The 13,977-nt window shown below is 43.5% G+C and overlaps 1 long non-coding RNA gene across 2 annotated transcripts; it reads right to left on the bottom strand.

The window, feature by feature from the left end:
• Positions 1–296: 296 nt before the first annotated feature.
• Positions 297–11,158, bottom strand: LOC142500955 (uncharacterized). 2 transcript variants are annotated; one of them, XR_012803374.1, is made up of 4 exons: positions 10,912–11,158; positions 10,495–10,618; positions 1,052–1,195; positions 297–808 (listed from the first exon to the last, which is right to left on the bottom strand). It is a non-coding gene; the product is annotated as an uncharacterized LOC142500955 (long non-coding RNA). The 2 variants fall into 2 exon arrangements; XR_012803373.1 differs by lacking the exon at positions 10,495–10,618.
• Between the last annotated feature and the right edge of the window lie 2,819 nt (positions 11,159–13,977).

The raw sequence follows: 13,977 nt of genomic DNA, 5'->3' as shown, positions 1-13,977 counted from the left end.
GCTGAATCCGCGGATTGGCTTCTGCAAATCCAGCCACGGGCTGCGTAATCAACGGAGCGCATTGGTAACAATAATAAAAAAATCCGCAAAACACGAATCGCCCTTTTTGAGATTGATCCACGGAAATCTGCGGCCCAAAGGAACCGGACAATCCGCTGCGGATCCAAATGCGCCCCCAAAATTCACCCATTTCTGATCCTTGGTGAATTCTCCTTAAGAGAAGTATTTGCCAAACTCTTCCATACAGTACACTGACAAGCCTCTAAACAAACAGGAGACCACACAAAAAGACCTGCTCTTGTGTATTACCTTTTATTAAAGGTTAAAATGATAGATTGCTCAATAAACACACCCACAAGTCTGGTGCTTTGTTTAAGCACAACCAGTTTTACCAGGAAGTAATACTTTGAGAATTACCTCTCATTTTTAAGTATGTCCTGGGCACAGAGTTATAACTATACATGGTTACATTAAAGAACAGAGTTTACACAGTCAATTCACATACATTTCATGGACAGATACAGTTGAAAAATTGGGTACATGGGATAAAAGGGCTGGTGAGTTTCAGATTGAAATAGAAAGCTTTTATATCACCAAAAATCACCAAATGGCAGCAGACGGCTCACGCCCTTTGGCTGCGCAAAAGGCTGTCTGCCTTTGGGCGACGCAGATGTACACTGAAGGGGTTCAGATTGAATGCAGCTGTGGATTTAAAGTCCTTAGTCCTGTATCCTAGCTAACCAACACTGTAGGTGCAGACTGTTCTCCATGCCTCCGAACGTTCCTCTTACGTTGGCATCTTATACATCTGGAATAAAAAAAGTTTTGATAACTCAATATGCAGAGTGCTATTTACTGCTATGCTACCACCCTTATCCCTTATTTTATCAGTATGATTGGATTATAGTCACGGCTGTCAAAGGAATACTGAAATAGTTACTGTAATGAACATTAAAAAAAAAAGGATTGTCAAATGTTACATTTATAAAACATACATGACAGGAATGAACTTATTTTTGTACAATACATGTACAGGGTTGGATAAACTTACGTATCGCTTAAAATGGGGTTCCAGGCTACTTCACTTCAGGTCGTTATACAAGAAACAAGATGATTTCATCTGTTCCATCACTCACTTTCGGAATTTTTGACCTTAATATGGTATTTCGTCACCTGGTTGGTAGGCTGCATCACCCTATTCATTTATAAAATAGAATAAAATATAATTTGCATTTCTATCTGCGATTAAGGGGAAGGTGCTTATTTTTTTTATTGTTTAATGCACTGTGTAATTTAGCAAAAGTGAAGTCGAAAAATTGTAATGAATACTTCATAAATGCCGGCAACAAATCAGAACATAATCTAACATACATGCACAGGTGTGAGTCACTGTGGGGGTCAGCTAAAGACTAGAAAAAATAACCAATCTGACATTGTTTAGCTTTATTAACTCATCCATAATTAGCTCATAGCTTGGATACAATTTAGCTGGTGCCATATGGGCTAATATAGCAGGGAAAATGACCCCCTATGAAGATGGCAGTCTGTCACAGTGGAGGAAGATTACAATAAACCAACAATGCACCCGTAATATTTACATTCAGTGGTGTTCCATGGAAAACACATTGTTCTGTTCAAACGCTGTATTACTTTATGGCTTAGCCTACAACATTTGGTATAAATTAAAAAAAAAAAAAAAGTCACCAGTGACAAAAATGAGCAATAATCTTCTGCGCATTTTACTAATATTTACTTTGAAACCTGCAAACACTTTCAGTTTGCAGGTTTCAATCAAAATGATTGTAGTTATGTACACAGAAGTTCCAGTTTCCTTGCTCTCAGTGACCATTGATGTGGCGCTGAGGTTTTTAATGTTCCAATGCTTCTGGATGCCAAATGATCTGTCGTTTAATAATCAGTAGCATACAGAGCACTTTTCAAAATGCCACTGGTTTGAGCATCTGTTGTTATTAGGTAAAATGGTCAGAAGCTGTACAGCACTTTAATTTTGCTTCTCACATCACTTGCAGAGCACGGAAAATATGCATTTTGTGTAAGAATCTAATGTTCTTGGGCTGCTGTTCCAATTGCTAATCTGAGCGTTTCCTTTTATTACAGATTGCATAGTAAACTTTGCCCCTTTTAATATGCGTCATAAAAATAATGCCATATTGAGTCATTTGCAGCATTCTTTACAAGTTGCAAGACTACAGCCTTGCTAATAGATATGTAGATCGATAGTAACTGTGTGATTGGTGTTACATTAAGGAATTTATGCAATAAATGGATCTGTCTATCAAGTCGATGTGCCCCCATTATAATTCCCCCCATTCTTTTCTCACTTTGTATGTAGAGGCGTACGGTACATTTGACGGAGTAATCATGAATTTGAAGGACGTCTTAGTCCTGCAGGCATGATTTTGGAATATTTCTGAATAAAAAAACATCAAAATTATGTCCCCAATGCACGTCTTTAGAGAATGCGTCTCAAGGATCCTTAAATAAAACAAGGGAACCGGATCAGAGACTACTCATAAAACGAAGGGGCCCAACATTTGTCTGAATGTACATACCTCAGAGAGGCTTGTGAAAAGCCAGACATATGTCAAATACATGTTTGTCTTTTTCAGTCACTACACTTTGTTAAACCCCAAGGCATATTTCATTATCCTACAAATTACCCACTGTCATTCATGGCTACTGCCATATGCATATGAATACAATGGCTCCTGGGGAGTCTTGTTGAAGCACCCTACCCAAACACAATTGCATTTAGCATTTCATCCCCTACAGGCATCATTTTCGTTCTCGGTCAATACCGGTCCCATATTTCTAGGGGAGAAAATGTGTACATAGCAGATTTCACATACCAGACAAAAAAACATGATACCATTATTATTATTTATATGTATAATTTGCCAACATATTCTGTTGGGAAGTAAAATTGGGGCAAGTAGTCAATAACAAAATTACAATACTAACATACACTGGTACAGTAGGTGAGGATGACTCTGCCCCAATTAATCTGAAGGGCAGGGAGATTGGGATAATAAGGTACAATGGAGAATGAGGTATATATATTTGAAAACTACTGTATTTGCTTTGAGGATAACAGCTCAGATGCTGTTTTCATTGTTGTAGGGGTAGTTGGTGGTAGAGGCAGGAGGATGTGGCATAGAATTCCATGATGTACTTAAGTATTCAGGTCACCATTAAATGTGTGATGGGGTTGGGGAGATTCTGATGTAGTTAGATAGAAAATCTCATAGGTATACGGTGGTCAGGGGAGGTCCCATAGTGTTTGTTGTTGTGATAATTTACTGATACCTAATGACAATCCGGATTGCCAAATTTAGATTCCAGTTTCCAGAGACCGAAAAAGTTATTTATCAGCAAAATAGGATCCATATAGAAGCAGATTTACCAAAGAGAACAATATCCTTGCTTTTGATGGTATAAATGTGGTGTTGATTTTACAACTTCAGCAAGTCGTTACAGTGTATTGTTTCTCAAACATATAGTTTGTACAGCTGAGGCCATGTTATTGCACCCACTAACACGATGCTCTGCGCTAAAGCCGGCACATCATTTAACGGGAGAGTTGACACAGAGTCATTGGTACAAATGTTGATGCACGTGAAACAACGTATTTCTCCCATAATACCTTAGTCACCGTGAGGGCCTTTTGATCTCTGGTGGGGAAAGCTTTAGCATACCGGGTATATTGGTCGGTTATCATGAGGACATTTCCGATACCCCGGGAATCTGGTTCAATAAACAGAAAGTCCATACACACAGGCTCATGCGACTAGAACTTTTCAGGTGGCCCATTGGGGCTGCCCGTGTAGGCAGTGTTTTATGCTGAATACACCACAAGCACCGTCGGCAATGATGTTCCACCGATTCCCACATTTTGGGCCAGAAGAACCGGTCTCATAGGAATCCAAAGGTCTTGTCCACTCCCAAGTGCCCATGGTCATCATGCAGAGACATTAAGACCATATACTGCAGTTTCCTTGGCAGAACTAGCTGTCTTCTATCCGGATGGTTGTGATAAGGAACCACCCAATACAGTAGGCTATTGTCAATTTGAAACTTATCCCATTCTCACATGAGAATAGCGACCGTGTCTGCGGGGGCCCACTTCACTAAGGAGGGATTCTGGTTTTGTATGGCCTGGCATAGAACTCTAGCCATCGGGTCTCGCATCGCATCTGAGCAGTCCACCACTCAGATTTCAGAGAAGGCTATGTTTTCCTCTAGTATGGCAGCCATGGAGCACATAGCCCGAATCCTGGGACCAGGGATCTACTCTCCACTCTCCGTTGTCAGGTACTGGGCTCAATCCAGGTCTTCTGGACAGAGTGTCGGCTCCCATGTTCAGGGGGCCCGGCTTGTACTTTAGGGTGAAATTGCAGTTGGATAGCGTGGCCAACCACCTGTGACCAGTAGCATCCAGTTTGGCGGAGCTTAGGATGTAGGTAAGCAGATTGTTGTCCGATCTTACCTCGAAGGATACCCCATACAGGTAATCATGCAGCTTGTCTATGACAGCCCACTTTAAGGCTAGAAACTCCAGATTATGTACCGGATAATTCTTCTCGCTTGGAGTTAGACTGCGACTCACGTTGGCGAAAGGCTGAAGTCCCGTAGGGTACTTCTGATAAAGTACCGCTCCCAATACATCGAAGCTGGCATCTACGTGCAACACGTATGGTTGGTCTGGGTTGGCATAGGCCAAAACAGGGGCTTCTGTGAGCCTTTTCTTCAGATTCAGGATGGCCTCACAGGCAGTAGTCCATTTCTTGCTGAACGGTGTTCTTGGGTTAATGCCTTTCTGAGGAGGATCTTCATGATATATTTTTAGCAAGTTATTCAGAACTTTGGCAATACAGTACATGAATATCCTTCTACGAATCTCAGATAGTAGCTGCAGAATCCAAGGAATGAACGGAGCTCCATCACATACTAAGGAGGAGGCCAGTTCACTACCACTTCAACCTTGGTAGGGTCAGTTGCCACTCCATCTGCGGAGACAATATGACCCACATAGGTAACGGAAGTCCAACAGAATTTGCACTTGTCTAAGGACAACTTCAAACCTTCCTTCTGCAATTGGTCCAGGACCTTCAGGAGGCGCTCCTCAATTTCCTCTAGTGTCTGACTGCAGACTATAATGTCATCAAGATAGACCAGACACTCTCTGGGGTTCATGTCTCCGATGGTCTTCTCCATCAACCGCTGGAACGTGGCGGGTGCTCCACAAATGCCGTTAGGCATCCGGTGAACTGATAGAATCCTAACGGGCAGACAAACGCAGTTCTCTTGGTCGCCTGGGCTTATAGGAACTTGATAGTATCCCGAACGCAGATACAGTACACTGAATCACTGACTGCCCGACAGAGTGCTGAGGATCTCCTCGATTCGGGGTAGTGTATATTGGTCAGGAACCGTGCGACGATTCAGGGTGCGATAGTCCACACATATGCGCACAGAACCATTCGTCTTCCGCACAGAACTCAGTCACGATGCCAGTGGTCTCCATCTCTTGCAGGATGTCCCTAACATCATCCGCATCTCTTGGAGCTACTGTATATGTCTGGACCTTTCGCGGAAAGGGGTTGGGTCACTCAACTCAATGGTGTGTTCTTGCTACAACCCACATCCATTTCACTGGTGGAGAATACTTCTTTGCGCTCAGTCAATTTGTCGCCAAGCCGCTTCTCCCATTCAGGTGGTAACAACGACTCTCCGAAGTCAAATGTTTATTCAAATGGGACTTCCCACAATGAGGCAGCATTTATGTGAAGCAGAGGTTCCACGTGAGTGACAGGGTATATTCGGCCCAGTATTTGACCGACATCCAACCGAACAGGGTGAGGCGACATATTTTTAATGGACATGGAAAATCGTTGAGAGAGCGTATATATCCACTCCTTCACTGCTGGTACCAACTTCCATGCTCTTATCTTCTGCGGGAGTGGTTTCCAGAGAGAAGTACCAGTCTCCCTCATCATGAGCAGGGTAGCTGGGTTTAGCCCTCACATGTCTCTCGCCCCCTGGTGGAATCTCTGTTACCCCCTCTCAAGGTTGAAGAACAGTCCAAACCGTTCTTGAGCAGAGATCCTATAGCACTCTTCCTTGAAGGCTGGATGAATCCTCATCGAAGACAATGGCAATTCCCTGGCTTCTTTAAGAAACGCCCTGATCAAGGATCGTACCACATCAGCATAATATGATCGGGGAATTTGGATGTTCCCTTGTTTCAGGTCTTATATTAGTTTTGAGTCATATTCGTGTTGAGCTGGTATATCCATCCTCACTTGGATCACATCGTCTATGGGGTACTCTTGACTACTGTGGCCCCATAATACCATTTTCGCCTACGACTGCAGAAGCAGATGCTGGAGTTGAAGATCATAGAAGGACCGGTAAACGATCGTTACTTGCGAACAAGTGTCCAGCAGAGCAGAGGCAGAGATTCCCTTAATTAGTACTTGTATGATAGCCGTAGGAACTACTCGACTATAGGCCTCCTGCGACTGTTCCTTTTTGGAGCTAGCTGAAAGGTTGTGTTCTCTGGAGGTGGCCAGCCGCTCCACCATGTGTGTGATGAATGTCCGGGCCGAAGGAGTGGGGATTGCCGACTGCTTGCAGTCCCTTTCCAGGTGACCTTCCTGATTGCAGGTATAACAACGCATACCCTGTGTTGCGCCAGAGCTGGATGTAGTGGCCAGGTTCCAGGGCACCTTGGGGGTGTCCTGAGGGTGGCTATCTTCGAAACCCTCCGTCTCGTTAGGCTTTTGGGACGGGGTCCCCTTATTCTCTCCTTTGCGAGAATCCTTAGGTTTCTTGGGGGTGTGTAGCTGTGCATGAGCCTCATGCCCTTTCACCTGGCTCAATAGCCCCTCAAACGTAGGAGGACTCCCTTGTAGGAGAGCACACTGGATCATGTGAGCAATATGATGGGTAGGGAGCAATCCCCTCAGGAACTGTTTGCGGCAAAATTCAAACACATCAGAGGCTGAAATAAATTTGTGGGAGCGTAGAGCCCATAGTGCCAACTGTATACGGTGGATGAAGGTGGACAGTTCTTCCACTTTCGTCTTCCTCCAGGCCATAGGCCCAAGTTAAGAAGTCAACTAACATCTGCGGCGTTCTGCTACCAGTGCATTCTTACCATTGTGGAAGCCGGGGGCTTCAGACATTGCACTATCCGCTGCCCCTTGACAGCTTTGGAGCAGGACCATTCTTCTAGTACTCATAAGGTATGGTCCTTCCACTCGATACTTCCCCCGTGGGCGTTGGCGACACCCCGGAAAATACTTAATTTATGATAGTGATGGGCCGGGGACAACTGACTTAGGTTCCCTGCCAGCTGCTGTATCGCTTCAGCGAGTACCTGATCTCCAGCCAAGCTGCGGGAACTGTGGCTGTTCTGTCACTGGACGTGGCACTGGCATTGCTCCTACCAGGACTTCCTGGGGATGATAAATACACAACCACTGGGGTCTCCACTAGGATATGGCCACAATCAGAATCCTCAATTTTTACTGTCAGTTCGGGGTATATAAGGGGACTGCGGGGCTCCAGGACCTGCGGGCCATCTTTCTCCTGTAAGTCACAGTTGCAGTTAACTAGGACCATGCTCCATAGAAGGGTAGGGTCCCATTCCAGGTCTAAGAGGTGGGCATCCGCTAACCCCAGGAACTGACTCACATAAGGAGGTTGCCAAAGGGACATGCCCACCATCGACCACATGGTGGTGAAGTACACGGCATTCCAGAGCCCACTCATGGACCCTCTGTCTAAATGTAACACTCTTTCCCCCCTTAGGGAAATAGCAGTAATTACGGTACTGGTGCTGCCTGTTAGACTTACAGAAGGCCTGAGCCTCCGCTCATGGGGAGCCGGGCGTGACTGTGTTCTCGCTCTCTCTCTCTCTCTGGTGCAGCGCCTCCACCTATGAGGATCCCGGATAGCGGGATGGCTCCTTATAGGAACATGGATACATTTATGGTATAGCCAAATAATACAACACAAAAGGATAATATAATAACTATATAATAACTCATTTACTTCTGTTGTCCCATGGTAGGCCCCAAATAGTACCCACAGTACACAATAACACCAAAAATAGCAATATAAACACCCTGGGGTAGTTAGGCCCAATGATACCTAGTGTGCTTGTGCACCTATACCGTGGTGTCCAGCAAACAACCCTTCCCAATGTGTGTAAGGGCAGCGCTACCCTCCCACTTACGTTGGTGCACAGGTACCTTCCTGGTTGCGGCCTAACCAGGGAGTACACCAGACAAGCTGTGGTCAGCGACAGGGTCCCACAGAGCGGGGTCTCCGACAGCAGCCCATCACGCCTCACATCTGGACGCTGCCCGAGGCTGCTGCTGCTGAAAAACTCCTCTGATGCTTGGATCCTGCTCTGCTGCAATCCCTCACTACAGGGAGATCCTTAATGATATGGTCGACCCTGCACACTTCACTACAGTGAGGGGACTGCCTGGGGCCTAGGGGTGTATGTCTTAGGCCTAGTTCAGGAGCTTGAATGCTCCCCGGACACTACCTCACTCCTGCAGGTTCCAGATCAACTGCCATGCAGGTGTCAGAACTCCGAGACCTGCAACTGTCACCAACGGTCCTCTGTCCCGCGGAGGAAATCCTGCTCTTAGGACCTTTCCTTCTGGAGACGCCAAACCCAAAATGGCCACCACACCATATATTGCAATGGACTGAGTGGCTGCGCCAACCACAACATGGCCGATGCAACTTTGCTGCTTCACCTGACAAACAGAACTGATCTACCCCCCAGGAGGTTAAGAAGGGGGACCCCTGCTATATATGTATTTGAGGTGTGGGGGTGATTTGTATGTATTGGAGGGTAGAGGGGGTTCTATGTATTTGGGGGTGTGAGGATTTTTTTAAATGTGTTTTGGGGTGGGGAGGTTTTTGTATTTGGGGGTGGCTTTTTTTGGTATGTATTTTGTGAGTGGGTTGTGTGAGGAGGGGGAAATGAGTGGGGTAATTGGGGGAATGAGAGGAGTGTGGTAATTGATGGAAGGGGAGGAGAGTGAGAGGAGAGGGGGTGTAAGAGAGAGGGTGAGGGAGTCAGGAAAATTGATTAATTGGTTATTGATGGAGGGCGGGAGAGTGAGAAGGGGTGAGTGAGGAAGAGAGGGAGTGCGACCCAGGGGAGAGAAATACATGGTAAGAGAGGGGAAATAGAGGGGGCTCGCAAGGTGTAAAATGGGAGGGCTCACAAGACCACCGACACGAGGGGTAGGGATGGCCCGGTCGTAACTAGTCCTGGGCCCCGGGAAATCTGTCTGCGGCCCTGCTCCTATTTGGTCTGATTACAGGCCATTCAGACTCTCAGCCATGCCACATTAGCGCTAATGTCTGCAGTGCTTCTTTGACTGGTACCACAACCTGCAGTGAACTTGCCCAGCACCAGTACATATACCGTGCACTTTTTACATGTTGTAAAAAAACTAACATGAATTGAATAGTGTGTACACTGTTAGCTATGGACCTCTACTGTAAATTCAGTGTACAGTTGTTACCAATATAAAACTCTGTATAAATGAAATGTATACATACAAGCAGGATGTTACAAGCAAGACCAAAACAAATATTAACTTAGGAAACGTACCTGGGAAAGCAAATAAAATTGTTGAGGTTGAAAGAGACGTCTATGTTCTTTACATTTAATCATTTAACACAAATACGTTTTGGAGCAGAGAAGGGACAATTAATTGTGTCAGTACCTTACCTTTTTACAAGGTTGGTAAACAATTACAATCAAGAAGTTCCATTTATAAAACATGTACAGAGCTACTTCCCTTTTAAAAAAACTATTGCTATAAACAGAGAGTATATTTTAATTGCACCGTGTCACAGCGAGTGCCAGCTCTTCAGCGCAGGGTCCCTTTTCACTAAATGTTTTTGTTATGTAAAATGCATTTATCCCAATCTGCATTATTGTTCACTTTATAATGTCTTGCATAATATCTCTACAAAGTGCATGGCTGGCACTATAGAAGGAAAAATACATACTTAAATACATTTTTATTATGTAGGATAATGTCAGTTTGTGATTTGGAAAGTAAACTTAAATATTGTACAATAACCATATCGTTGTATATTAAGGAATGTGTACAGTATTTGGCAGCAGTGTGGGGTTTGGACACATTGCGTGATCTTCAACACATACTCTATAGAAATGAATCAATATCAGTGTTGCACTGTAACATCTCCATGTTCTCTCAATCACAGACTGCAGCGGCGAACTCTCCCCTTACTGACATATACGAATTATGGCTGCAAACATACAAACATGAAAATACCAATATATGCTTCTTTTCAAATCCTATTAACTGGAAAATTCGACTTCAAAGAGTCGACTTGTGCATCACAAACTCTCCGTTCGCCCACCATGGCATTTTTACGCGCCTTATTCCTAGTGTCTTTCAATATTACCTGCTTAGTGGATTTTTGACTACTAAATTTGCTTCCAATTTTTCAAGAAAATATATCCTTTTTTTTTTTGCATCTGATGAAGGGTTGTCGTGAAATGTTGTGCCACTGTTACTGTGCCATCACTCTGCATAAATAAATATTCTATATCAATGCCAAGAGAATATGGAATTACCCAGTATACCGAGGCTGCTAACAGGTAGTGCACACACTTTATGGCAACTTGATTGAAGAGAGACCCAGCAATGATTAATGAAACAATAAGCCTCCGGTATTGAAAACAGGGAGTTGGGTAATAGTAAGCCGGATAGAGGTACAGGGGGACACCTCCCTAAGGGGCGCCCCCAAGTAAATCACAGCCCGGCACTAACCGCCTCAATAATCTCCCTGAAATACCGCGTGGAGGTTAGGAGTACTCACGAAAAAGCCGTCCCTGTTGGTGCAGGGAATTCTGCAGCGGCTTCCTCCTCTAGTGTAGCTGGCGTCAGCGTGCTCCTCCGGAAATGATGACACAGGAAGAAGGGGGTAGGATGGTCCGTGGTTCACAGCAACTTCAGCAGCCAACGCATGGATGTCTAAAAAAACTTTATTGATCGCTAGCAGCAAACATCAGGCAACCACTCTAACATGTTTCGTCCAGACTATGGACTTTTTCAAAGAGTGCTGATAGTGTATGGCAGCCAAATAGATATAGGGAGTGGTGAGTGTATGCCACAAATAGAAACAGGGAACGTATTTAAACCTCACCTGTGGTAGATTAATCATTAAAGTGGATAACTATCTCCCCAACAATCCCCATAGCAATGGCTGCACAACAAGGTATTTACAACATACACATGAAAAATCTTAAAAACAAAACAGAACATATAATGGATACATTTAAAAACACAACTACTGATGTTTTAAGTTACCAGCATCATTATTATTATATAAAGCTATATCAATTAATGGAAGTATACAGATGTATAACAAAGGATTTCATATATCTAGTACTTATAAAATCTTTTCAGTACTTATAAAGCATTTTCAGTATCAAAGAGAAAAAAGAGTGGTGTGAATAGCGCTAAACAATATATATATATATATATAACTCAAACACAGTGTGTAAAATTAAAGAACGGCTGCCAGGAAAAAACTAACCCAAACACAGTTAGTGAAAACACACAGAGATAACAATACAGACCGGCGCCTCAATGTCCAAACTGAATGAGTCCAGAGATGTGCTGCAATGTCCAAAAATGCTGATCCGGCAGAAGGACTGCAGACTCCGCAACAGCACACGTGGTTTCATGCAAGGGAGATAAAAAGAAAAATCATAGCGTGACACTGCAAACTATAAACATATAACTCATACAGACATAACATACATGACAAACAACACTCACAGAAAGGCTGACAATAATACAGAGATTTATTTAAACAATACTAAAAACAAGAGAACTTGGGAGCGGGTCGAGGATCCAGTGTGGTAAAACTGGAATCCTACTTACAGCAAGCCAGAGGGGTACAAGCGGTGTGTATACTATGTATACTGTGCAGTTCTTTGGTCAGCTTCGGCGCGTGGTGCTGGTGTAATGGCCGCCGGCGCTTCCTCCAGTTGTTCCTGGTCTCAGCGTCCCTGCAGGCCAAACCTCGCGAGATTCCCGTCAGCCGTGACGTCACTCGCTAGGTGGAGCTACTCGCCGCCGCTTCCTCCTGTACCGCACGTCGTTCGCTCGAGCTGTAACTGGGTGCTGTGACCTGCTCCTTGGAAAGTCTCTTGTGAACAATCTCTAAAACACCCAACGCGTTTCGTGCGCATGCGCACTTCTTCAGGGGATGATTAGCACAGTCCATGGTTGCCTTTTGTAATGGCAAGTGCAGTCCAATTGGTGGAAATAAAATGTCTTTACACATTCTTTGTCTGCAGTGGTGATTGGCTAATTAACCTGTCAGTCATGGTTGTGCTAAACTATGGCAGCCTAACATACACAAACAACATACACAACATTAAACAAAAATCTTATAAACAAAAACTAATTAATCATGTTGTCCTGATTTATAGAGTATATATTTAATATAGATGACTCCAGATAGTCTATTATCCCACATATATGTTCAAAAGCCTGCACCGGAAAATATATATATATTTAAAATCCAAGATGCAGTGTGAGGTGTCTTATAAAATTAAAATGACATTTAAAAATTGATTGAAACACTTATTAATGAATCAATCTCTCGAATTCCTAGGTTAATAAAAACTTAAATAAATACTTATATATTTAAAAAACCTTTGTATTATATTTAAAATTATTATTTAAGAAAGACACCTAGATCAAAATCTATATTTAGTCCATTTGGGGACAGGGTTTTCAGCTCATAGATCCAGTAGGCTTCACGCCTACTGATCTGTTGTAGCTGATCTCCCCCTCTCCAATGCACTTGTGCGTTTTCTATTGCCTGACATTTCAGCCCAGCAGGATTTTTATTATGGTGCACACTGAAATGGTGCGAAACACTGTGTGTGGCTAATCCTCGTCTAATATTATAGATGTGCTCATAAATTCTTCGTTGATAGCACCTGCCAGTCCTGCCCACATATTGTAGGCCACACGGGCACTGCAATAGATAGATCACAAATGTGGAGTGGCAGTTCATAAATGTTTTTATATTGTAAATTTTATTTGTTACATTAGACTTAAATGTTTTCATGCTGTTGCTAAAAGTACAGGCTGTACAGCTCGCACATGTATAAAAGCCCTTATTTTTACTAGTTCTCATTATTTTATTGTTGTCAAGAGGGCAACTTGGGGCTAGACGGGTTTTTAAATTTGCTGCTTTGGTAAAGATAATTTTGGGTTTCTCTGGGAGGCATTTAGATAATACATCGTCACAAAGGAGTAGCGGCCAATGTTTATTGAAAATGGATCTAATTTTTGGCGCCATCTCATTATACTGAGTGACGAAGGCCACTTCATTGGTGGATTCCAATGGTCTCTTATTTTTGTACTCTAATAGTGTATTACGTTCAATTTTATCTACTTGTACAGACGCTTCTTCTAAAAGTTTATCCGGATATCCTCTATCTCTGAATTTGTCTTTGAGATCAGACGCCTGGAGTGCATACACCCCAGAATCGGAGCAGTTGCGCTTCAGGCGGGTGAGTTGACCCCTAGGGATATTATGGATCCAACTCGGATTGTGTTGGCTGTCTGCCCTAAGGTAGTTATTAGCCTGCACTGGCTTGAAATATGTTTTGGTTTTTATTTGATTGTCTAGGATGTATATGCTTAAATCCAAGAATTCTATATGCTCCCTATTATAATTAAAAGTAAACTTTAGATCCCTGTCGTTAGAATTAAGAAATTCAAAAAACAACTCCAGTTGTTCCTGGCTCCCTGACCATACAAAAATAATATCATCTATGAAACGGCGCCAGAGCACAAGGTGTGCCCCAAATGGACAGTTGTTCCAGATGTAATCTGTCTCCCAACCGTCCATGAATAA

Source organism: Ascaphus truei, chromosome 8 (genome assembly GCF_040206685.1).
Source record: "Ascaphus truei isolate aAscTru1 chromosome 8, aAscTru1.hap1, whole genome shotgun sequence".
Lineage (NCBI taxonomy): Eukaryota > Metazoa > Chordata > Amphibia > Anura > Ascaphidae > Ascaphus > Ascaphus truei.
Note: the sequence above shows the minus strand (reverse complement) of the source record. Positions and strands in the feature narration are given on the sequence as shown.